Source organism: Mastomys coucha, unplaced genomic scaffold (assembly GCF_008632895.1).
Source record: "Mastomys coucha isolate ucsf_1 unplaced genomic scaffold, UCSF_Mcou_1 pScaffold7, whole genome shotgun sequence".
NCBI classification, from domain to species: domain Eukaryota; kingdom Metazoa; phylum Chordata; class Mammalia; order Rodentia; family Muridae; genus Mastomys; species Mastomys coucha.
In genome coordinates, this window is record NW_022196913.1 from 97506042 (window position 1) to 97516898 (window position 10857).

At 46.4% G+C, this 10857-nt stretch overlaps 1 long non-coding RNA gene across 1 annotated transcript in view; it reads left to right on the forward strand.

The window, feature by feature from the left end:
• Positions 1-6230, forward strand: part of LOC116081665 — a 12679-nt gene extending 6449 nt beyond the window's left edge. The window contains exon 2 of the long non-coding RNA XR_004114955.1: positions 5676-6230. This is a non-coding gene — a long non-coding RNA (uncharacterized LOC116081665). The remainder of the gene's footprint in view (positions 1-5675) is intronic.
• Positions 6231-10857: the final 4627 nt, after the last annotated feature.

Below are 10857 nucleotides of genomic sequence, written 5' to 3' on the forward strand. Positions count from 1 at the left end.
AAGGTGGAGAGCCTAGGGGTGGAGACTATGGTGGGAATGGAGAAGGGTTGAGATGCCAAGGTGGAGAGAGTAGGGGTGGAGACTATATTTTTGGAAAGGTTAGGCATCTCCATGCCACTAAAGGTTCTGACCAAGCTTCCAATAAATGACTCTCGAGCAACCCTCTCCAGGAGTTCCCAATAAGTGACTTCTCGAGCAACCCTCTCCAGGAGTTCCCAATAAATGACTCTCGAGCAACCCTCTCCAGGAGTTCCCAAAAAGATAAGCAGTGCCTGAGGGGAGTCTCAGATGGAAGGGGTTGTTTAGAGCCACGAGCTAGAGAGCTATGACATGAGTGTCATTTGCACTGAGGTACAGCTTGGGGGCCAGGTGGGTGCGGTGGGCATTTCAGGCCAGTGTCTGTGGGAACTGAGGCTGCTCAGAGGCCCGCTTCATCTGTCTCTAAGGAGCTAAGTGGCCTTGTTTCCTATTCTCTGGCTGGCTGGTACTTAACTAAACCCAAACTCTCCATACTTTGTGCTTTTTCCACAAGCATCCAACCCCCATCCCCACTGCCCTGAGAGCACCAATATACTGAATGGTCACACTTTTCCTAGCAAAACAAGTGTTCTGAAAAAAAAAAAAAATGCAGTTAGTGGGAAATTTGCTCAGTGGATCTTTGCTCTGATATGGTCATAACTTTGAAAGGAAGGAAAGAACTGAGACTATAAATATGAAAACACAGTTTAGCACCATGTCTTATATTACTAATCATCATGCCAGAGGCCTTTTGTTCTATTTTTTTCTAATAGTTTCTACCACTTTCCCCCCACACACTGGGATTTGAACTCAGGACCTTTGGAAGAGCAGTCAGTGCTCTTAACCACTGAGCCATCTCTCCAGCCCCTTTCTATCACTTTCTAATTGTAAGATATCCATCTGCAACAGTGGTCTTCAACCTTCCTAATGCTGTGACGCTACAGTTCAGTTCCTCATGTTGTGATGTCCTCAACTATAAAATTACTTTCATTGCTACTTCATAATTAATTTTGCTACTGTTATGAACCACAATTGCATGCTGTATGAATCATAATACCTGTGCTTTCTGATAGTCTTCAGTGACTCCCCCCTGGGGTCTCGACCCACAGGTTGAGAACTTCTGATCTTCAGCATGGCAAGCACTCTGCCTCTGGGTTGATCCACCCAGATACCTCCTGTAGCTACTGTGTCCATGCCAACAGACAGACAGATGCATCATGAGAGAGATGAAGCCTAAACAAGTTCAAGAGTGCTATGTGAGGGGCTGGAGATACTATGAATCAATAAAGGGCTTGCCACACACGCACGAGGGCCCGAGTCTGGAGGCTTAATGCTTACAAAATCCAGGCCCAGCGATGCACATGTGGGAAGTGGAGTCAGAAGATCCCTGGAACTTACTGGCTGGCCAATCAGTGGGTTCCAGAGTTAGTGAGAGAGACCCTATCTCAAAAAATAAAGTGAAGGGCCAGTTGAGAAAGACACCTGACACTGCCCTCTGACCTCCACATGCACACAACCATGTGTGCACACACTCATAAACATACACCTCATCTCCAATACACACACAGACACATGAACACACACACATAAACATACACACCAACTCACAAACACACCCATACTTGTACACATCCACATGTGCACAAACTCAAACATATATCTCCTCATAAACATGCACACATACCTTATACATGAAGGCTGCTTAGTGGACACAGTTCTGGAGGAGCTCTGAGTGAACTTCTTCAGGAAATGAACTAAGTGGACAGTTGATGAGGAATCATCAGAACCATGGTAGAAAGCTACTCTGCCATGGCTCAGGTGTGAGGTGGGATTGGGACTGGATAAGGACACTGGAGAAGAGTCAACACAGGTATGGAAAACTCAAAGACTCTTTTTAGATGGCCAAAGCTACCAGCATCTATAATATACCTGCCCCCATACCTGGGAAAGAGGTTTAACAGGAGATGAGTGAGGCTGAGAGGTCCGTAGCTTAGCTTCTTGCCTGCTCACAAGGAAAAAGGCATTGCTTGAGTATAGCATGTTGAGAGCATGTGCCCTCACCTGGCTGATAACGAGTCTAGGTTCTACACTGGGGCAGGTAAGATGCTGTGAACTGAAGTGGCATCTCCCTAGCTCTGTTCCTGACTCAGGAGTGACAGCTGCGGGTGTCTGTCAGGTTGCCCTGACACAACTCTGAATCCAGTAAGCAGAGACGGCTCGTTGAATGGGAATTATTCTATCCAATAGAGGGTCCTAGAATTGACTCCATCTGAGGTTGGTGGAGGAAGTGCCATTCTGAAGGCCTCTCAGAAACCTTGGAGGTTTGGGGGGAAAGACCTCCAAGCTGGAAGGAGTTTAGTGCTTCCTGGGAGACAGGCAAACCCAGACAGGAAGTCTACCAGAAAGAGGCAGATGAACAGAGCCTGAGTGGATCATGACTGTACAGGATTGTCTCTTGAGTTGCCTTCCATAACTACCCTCGTGTATGCATCTGGCTACTGTCCCTCTTATCTCTGCATGTCTGGGTAAAGATGGCACAGCAGGTACTGATGATCAGGATAATGTGGGAGGAGAGAATGGGAGAGTATGGGCACACACACACACACATATCTTGGTATTTAAAAGTCACTGTAAACAAAATCTCAATGAATACTTTTTTTTAAAGATTTATTTATTATTATAATTAAGTACTGTGAGATTCCCAGAGGGACCCCCACACTCAAATCCCGGGAGCGATGACCCCACACACCACCAAGACATGGACTTGATGCAATCTATAAGAGGCTTTTTATTCCAGCTAGCTGGGGCGAGACTCATATCCCTCACAGGGCTAGAGGAGTCTGGCCCCGAACAAGGTCTTAGGTAGCTTTTTATTTCTGTGCAGTTGCTGGGGCAAAAGGGAAGACTGGGATAAGGGAAAGGTACGAGGTGGTTTCTGATTGGTGCTGGCTCATGCTAGGGTCTAGGGGCGGGCTAGCCACCTGGCAATTGTTTGTTACCTCATTTTTCTTTTCTCCTTCCAGGCCACTCCGATCTCTAAGCTCTGGGAGCTGGTCTCCCATTCTTCTATGTTCTGGGAGCTGGTCTCCCATTCTTCTAAGTCCTGGGAGCTAGTCTCCCATTGAGTTCAACTAACGGCTAAATTCCCACAGTACAGTTTGAAAATTTTAACCTCTCATTCCCTCCTCTTCTATTGGAACTAGTTCTAATCCTAGAACGTCTGATTCTGATCTTTTTAAGGTTTGATACTGTTGACAGAGCATGAGTACCTGAACCATACTAATTCTTTTTCTGATAAATCTTACCAGCCTGTTTAAAATGCAAGGCCCAAAGGTCAGCAAAAGAAACAGGAGTATTAAAGGGCCCATTAGGGAGGATATCAGGGTAGTGAACCAAGGCGACTTTCTTTTAGAGCAGCACATAACCCCCCCCTTCCTTTAGGAATTGCAACACAACTTCAGATAGGGAGCCTGTTGGAGTCCTGCAAAGTAGTAGGGTTGTTGGATCAGTGCCGTGGCCCCTGTGCCCACTCCTGCCACACTTAGGCCCAACACTATGGCTAGGGTCAAAGTTACAGGCTCTCTCTTGAATCTGCTCCTTTTTTCCATTTCATCTAAAAAAAAGAATCAGTATGATATAATAACCTTGGAACTAACTGAACCAAAACACAAAAATTCTGTTAAGGGCAGGGACTGCCGTGACTACTGCAGCCTGAGGCCTAGGGGCTGCTGCTGGTAGTATGGGGTTCTGTCCCATAGCTGTCCCGGGAGGTGCTGTAATTACTAGTTGAATAATAAACATGATTCCGCCAGGTGGTGGTGGCACACGCCTTTTATCCCAGCACTTGGGAGGCAGAGGCAGGCAGATTTCTGAGTTTGAGGCCATCTTGGTCTACAGAGTGAGTTCCAGGAACTACTGGGTTACACAGAGAAACCCTGTCTCGAAAAAACAAAAAAACAAAAAAACAAACAAAAAAAAACCATGATTCCTTGATCATATCCCCGTTGAAAATATGCCCTCTCCTGTATCCAGTCTTGTGACTTTTTTCCTTGGTCAGTAAAAGTTATGGCAAGGGGGTTGCACTACCCGTGGTGATCACAGGAGGGACTAGTAAAGTTTCTTTTTTATTTCGGGGACAGACATAGAAAGGGCTCTTTTTAACCCTATCTCTACCTCCCCCCACCCCCATAACTGCAACCTAGAGCTTGTTGGACATTACTTCCGGGATACCACGCTTTCATGGATTCTGCTAGACTTGTATCTGCACTCTCCCACCCTCCTCCCACGGTACCTGCAGCCAGGACACACACATCTGGGGAGGGTAGGCCACCAAGTATAGGGAGGGGCTTCACGGGTGGTACTCCAGACTACTCTGCAGGTCTGTGAAAGGACTTGCCAAGTGAGCAATTGAGGAGCGTGGGGGCTATGGGAGGCTGGGTGAATGAGAGCCAGAAACATCACTGCCCACCCTAACCAGTCTAATCTTGAGGGGGTCTGGGGCCCTTTCCACTGTCCATCTGTCTGCTGACGAGGGCGCTTTCTTGATGTGCGAAGCATGGATCCAGGATGAGATGCTATCTACTTTGACAGCCGTAGGGGTGGTCAGGAGGACGATGTAGTGTCCCTTCCACCGAGGCTCGAGATTCCCAGTGTGGTGATGTCTCACATACACAGCGTCTCCGATCTGGAACTGGTGTGGCACTTGGAGGTCACCAGGCTTGTAGGCTTCAGCTAGGGGCTCCCAGGCCTCTCTCTGTACGCCTTCAAGAGCCTTTAACCTTCCAAGGAGGGTGATGGGATAAAAAGACTCATCTACTGGAAAGGCATTGAGTGCAGCAGCCGGAGGGGGGACTGCCATATAGAAGTTCAAAGGGTGTAAGCTGAAATCTCCCCGGAGTATTTCTAGCTCGAAAAAGGGCATAGGGAAGAAGGACTGTCCAGTCTGTTACACCAGTCTCAATTGACAATTTGGTCAAGGTCTCTTTTATGGTTCTATTCATTCTCTCTATCTGTCCTGAACTTTGGGATTTGTAAGCACAATGTAATTTTTATTCCACCCCAAGGATCTTGGCCAGTCCCTGACTTACCTGGGCAACAAAAGCAGGTCCATTATCAGACCCAATTACCTTAGGAAGACCAAATTGTGGAAAAATATCTTCTATTATCTTCTTGGCCACTATTACGGTCTAACAGATGCTTTTGGGTTCCTTGGTACCTCTGCCAGGACACTACAGATTGAATGCCTTGGGGCTAGGGAGATGGTTCAGTCCATAAAGTGCTTTCCATGAAAGTATGAAGACCTGGCTTTGCATCCGCAGTACCCACGTGAGAAGCTGGGCATGATAGCATGTATCTGTGATCCTAGCACTGGGGAGGTAGAGAGTGGAGAATCACTCCCCAGTTAGCCTTGCTGAACTGCTGAGCTCCAGGTCCAGGGAAAGGTCCATCTCAAATTTGGGCGGTAGAAGGGGGTGGGCACCTGTGCCGGTTTAAATGAGAAATGTCCTGTTGTCTTCCACATTTGAATAAATGGTACCCAATTAATGGTACCGTTTGGGAGGTTTAGCAAGTGTGGCCCTGTCAGAAGTATGTCATGGATGGGGTGGCTTTGGGAGTTTAAAGCCATTTCAGAGTTTGCTTTCTTTGCTTCTTTCAAGATGTTCAAAATGTGAGCTTCCTATTCCGCCGCCACGCCTGCCTGCTGACGTAACTCCCAGCCAGGATGGATTCTTACTCTTCTGGAACTGTAAGCTCAAATAAATGTTTCTCTTTGTGGTCTCGGTCCTGGTGTTTTATCTCAGCACTAGAAAAGTAACACAACACTTGGAATTCATCTTTGGCCTCAATATGTGAACAGACAGACAGACACACACACGCAAGCAAAAGAGAAGGTGGGAACCAATGATGGATGCCACTTTACTGTACTTGTAAAAACAAGCTGGTGACAAGCCATTCAGGCCAGGACCCTACACACCTGGAAACACTGATAAGCTTTGGGGTGCAAACAAACACCTCTGAATTCCCAGAATCCGAGTTCCCAGATTGCCCATCACCATGTGATACAGACCAGGGAGGGTGTATGTTCATTGTTGAAATGAAGGGATCATGAGGTTGAAGTTATTGTTTTCAGCAGAAACCAGTAAAATTTGGACCAGGGTCATGATGCTGAAGAAGACTGACAATTATGGTGAATAAAGTTTTCCATGTGACCACACTTATTTGAACAAACTACTTCTGTAGTGTGTGTGTGTGTGTGTGTGTGTGTGTGTGTGTGTGTGTTTGAGAATCGAATGAAGGCCGGGCGGTGGTGGCGCACACCTTTAATCCCAGCACTTGGGAGGCAGAGGCAGGCGGATTTCTGAGTTCGAGGCCAGCCTGGTCTACAGAGTGAGTTCCAGGACAGCCAGGGATACACGGAGAAACCCAGTCTCGGAAAAAAACAAAAACAAACAAACAAAAAAAGAGAGAATCGAATGAAGTAATGATAGGAAATCCATAATCCCTACGGTCCCAGTCAGGTAACTGTTTGAAGCAGTTTTTAAATCTACAACAATAGTATATTGTTATGTACTATCATGGCCTTCTTAGCTGACACTATCTGAACATCCCAGCAGAAGCCTCTGACACTGGTAGTTGACCCCACTCAAGCCACCTGCTCTCCAGCCCGCAGACACAAGTCAGCAGGTTGCCTCCCTTCCCTGCCTCCCCAACCCCCAACTGCCTTCAGCCTCTTCCTGTTTCACAGCAGCCAGATGACCTCTGTGCTGTAGGCTATACACTGAGCTTAGGAGAGCTGTCACTGTCAGACACAAGAGCAAGAAGCAAAGATATGGCCAGCTACTAAGCCCTCACTGAACTTTTGAACTGTGCTGCACAGGGCCAAAAAAGTTGCCGCAGAGGAAGAAGAAGAGGAAGAAAGGACAACAGCAAAACAAAACAAAACACTTGGAAATGGTGGCTTATGCATGTAATCTTAGAACAGGAGAGACAGAGGCAGGGGGATTGACACAAGTATCAGACAAGACTTAGCTTTGGAGTAAGTGAGACCCTTTCCAAACACACACACACACACACACACACACACACACAGACACACTCACGCAGAAAGAGAGGGAGAGAGAGGGAGAGGATTTGCTCTAAGTTCTTGAAGGCCCTTCACTCCGTAGCTATCTGTATCTGTGTGTGTGCATGCACACAGGACACCTGGCTCTCTGCTTCCACCAGTGGCTAAGGCAACTGTGTATCTAGGTATTGTCCCTCCTGGGATGTGCTTTTTTAGAGTCAGACCTAGGAGCAGGCCCCAGCCTTGCTTGTGAAAGATGATCACATGACACAGACCCCCGTGGAGTACACGTGCTGATATAGTTCCAGATAACTGCTTCAGAGACACATGATCAAGAGATTGTTCCTTCTTCCTGCTGCCCAAAATTTAGACATTTCTCTTTTTATGCAGGTAGAGATATCCGCCATAGACTTGTCATGGTCCTAGGTAACAAGGAACTTACCCTGCATGTGAGCTTGGCTTTCTGCAGATGTCCCTGTAAGCTATGAGCTTCTCCTTCCTGTTTTCTTCCCCTACCTTAATAGTCCTCATGTATTTCACCTCCAAGAAAAACTTTTGACCATGTTCTGCTAATACTTATAAAGAGCCGGATGGTCCCACTCCTCGGAGAAATGGATCACTTCACTTGATACTTGTAATGACAGGATATGTGTGTGAGTGTGCATATAAACGTGTGCATTTTGCACATGTGTACGTGTGTTCATGCCTGTGTACTTTGTGTGTACATGTGTGCATATGCAATGTTTGTTTGCATTGTACAGATGTGTGTTTCTACAAGCATGTCTGTGTGTGCATGTCTGTGTTCATGTATGTATTTGTATATATGCATGTGCATGTGCTAAGTATGTATACATATGTGTCTCTGTGTGCACTGTATGTTTGTAGCTGCTTATTGTATGCATATATGTGCATAAATTCACATATGTGCCTTTATGCTCATGTGTGTGTGTGTGTATGTGTGAATGTGTGTAGTGAAAGTTTGGATGTGTTTGGATTTATATGCAATGTGTCTATGATTTTTTTGTGTGTGCACATACATTTGTGTATTCATTTGTGGGTTCACATGTTTACATGTGTGTGTGTTATAAAACTTTCCACACTGTCTAAACAAAAGTGATCTGAGTACTCAGGCTTTCTGGCAGCACTGTTTTCTGGTGTAGACTCATGTCTTTTTCTTTACATATCCATGAATTTCCCAAGTCCCAAGAGATGATTGATAAGACAGAAATATTGCTTCCTTCAGTGATGTGATGTATTCCTTCATGATAGCACCTGTGAGGCTCCCCTTCCAAGACAAGGACAGTTGGGAGGCATTCCCAAGTAAGCCTCCTGGGAGTGGACAAGCTTGCTGTGTTTCATCTGAGCACTTCCTGAACACTCAGGGGCCAATGCTATGACAGATATCACTTGTCACACTGTAAGATTAACCAAGGGACACACATGGCATGCAGGACAATGAGTAAGTTAGAAACTGTTCATAGTGCCGCTTTACAAAGCCAGACCTGAGATTTCTTCTGCAAGGAGAGGAAACCCAGTGAATGGCTTCAAACAGCTTTGATATCCTCTCAAATTAAACTGATTTCTTCTTTCTCCTGAAGTAGAAGGGCCATGAAGAGAGAAGGAACTGCACACATGCATTCAGCACTGAGCAGAGGGGCACTGGTTTGGACTACGTGAATGCAGTAATATCTCGGAAGCAAAGAGCTGGGCAGGAAGCAGGGTGCTTGCCTGGCATGTGCAATGCCCTGAGTTCAGTCTTCCACATGTAAAGGTGAGGACAGAGCAGAGAACTCCTTCATGGAATTGACATTCTAGGAAAAAAAGGAACAATGGGCTAGGGAAGTGGGTCAGTGAGTTAGGTGCTGGCCATGCAGGCGTGAGTCCTGAGCTCAGAGCCTTAGGGACAATGGGAAAACAGGGCATGGCCTCGTGTTTTCAGGCCTGTGACCTTGACATGGGTGAGAGAAGGCAAACAGCCAGCTCATCTTGCCAATCGGTGAGCTCCAGCTTAGGGGAGAAACCATGCCTCCGTGCCTCAAAACATAACAGAGAGAGGGACCGAGGAAAACACTGGGCTCTAGATACTGACTTCTGATCTTCACTCAGGCTCACACTCAGCCAGCTCATCTTGCCAATCGGTAAGCTCCAGCTTAGGGGAGAGACCGTGCCTCCATGCCTCAAAACATAACAGAGAGAGGGACCGAGGAAAACACTGGGCTCTAGATACTGACTTCTGATCTTCACTCAGGCTCACACTCAGCCAGCTCATCTTGCCAATTGGTAAGCTCCAGCTTAGGGGAGAGACCGTGCCTCCGTGCCTCAAAACATAACAGAGAGAGGGACCGAGGAAAACACTGGGCTCTAGATATTGACTTCTGATCTTCATTCAGACTCACACTCACAGGTAAGTATATCCTCACACACATAACACAATACTCAGGCACACAACTAATCTAAGATGAAATGTCAGATAGTAGGTGGCTGTAATTTTTAGGCAAGATGATAATGAAAGGAAAATGGTGCCAACAGCTCCTCCTTCCCAGGGTTACGTTTAAAAAATGTAAAGTTCTTCACCTTCAGCCAAAGCATTGTCCACCCCAGACCCACTCCCTGCACCGTCTCCATAGGAAGAACCCTTTGGCTGAGCTCTAAGCCCTCAACATGCAGGAGGACTTCAGACAATATGTTTTCCAAGGATGCCGTTAGTTGTCTTGTAGCCAAATCTGACTTTTGAACAGCAGAAACTAAATATCACCCAAGTCTGTCCCTTTGTGGTCACTTCTCTGTGAGAAGTTAGACATGGTGTATCTCAGGTGAAGTGAGACCAAATGTGAACTTCATAAGCACATGGAAACTTGAACAGGCATCAGAGCCTTGCTGTTCATAAGCCTGGACTGTGTCACATCAAGACTGTTGGAATAGGGTGGGTGTCCTTAAGACTTGTCCAGATTGCACAATGAGACGTCCGGGCCAGATTAGAGACTCTCCACGCTATTGGTGCTGGAGCAGGGTCTTTTCTGAAACATGCAAAAGCTACTATATTGCACTTCCGGAGGGGGTGTTCCTATTTCTGTTCCTTTCTTAGTTTGCTAGTGCTACTGTTACAAAACACTCTTGGGGTAGGAGGGCCGGGTTAGTGGTGCATGCCTTTAATCCCAGCACACAGGAAGCAGAAGCAGGCAGAACTTTTTTGTTTGAAATCAGCCTAGTCTATAGTAAAAGTTCCAGGACAGCCAGGAAACCTTATCTTGAAACAAACACAACAAAGAGCTTACAAAGTACAACGCTGGGTGACTTAAGTAACATAATTTAATTTGTTTCTGTGGTCTGAAGGACAGAAATCCAGCGCCAAGGTATGGGCAAGGCTCAGTTCTCTTGAGGCCTGTCTCTGGCCCACGGGTGACCGACCACGTTCTTACTGTGTGCTCCCATGGGCTCTGCTCTGAGCATGTGCATCTCCTGTATCTATTTTGCCCATATATCCTTCCTGCCACACTTCACCACATCTCTAAGGGCTCTACCTCCATATACAGTCTCCCTGGAAGACAGGCTTCAACATATGATTCTTACCGAGTTGAGGCTACAGCCATTTCCTAACTGCTGAGAGACTAAGCCAAATGTTCCCACCCCTTCTGTGGAGCCTCCCAGCCTACCGTGCTGGGGAATTCTTTCACTTGCCATTTTTGGTCTTTTTTTCTGGTATTAGGTAAGATGGTTTGGTTTTGTTTGTCTTTGTTTTGTTTTGAGACAATTGCCTTTTTAAAACTCTTTTTTTT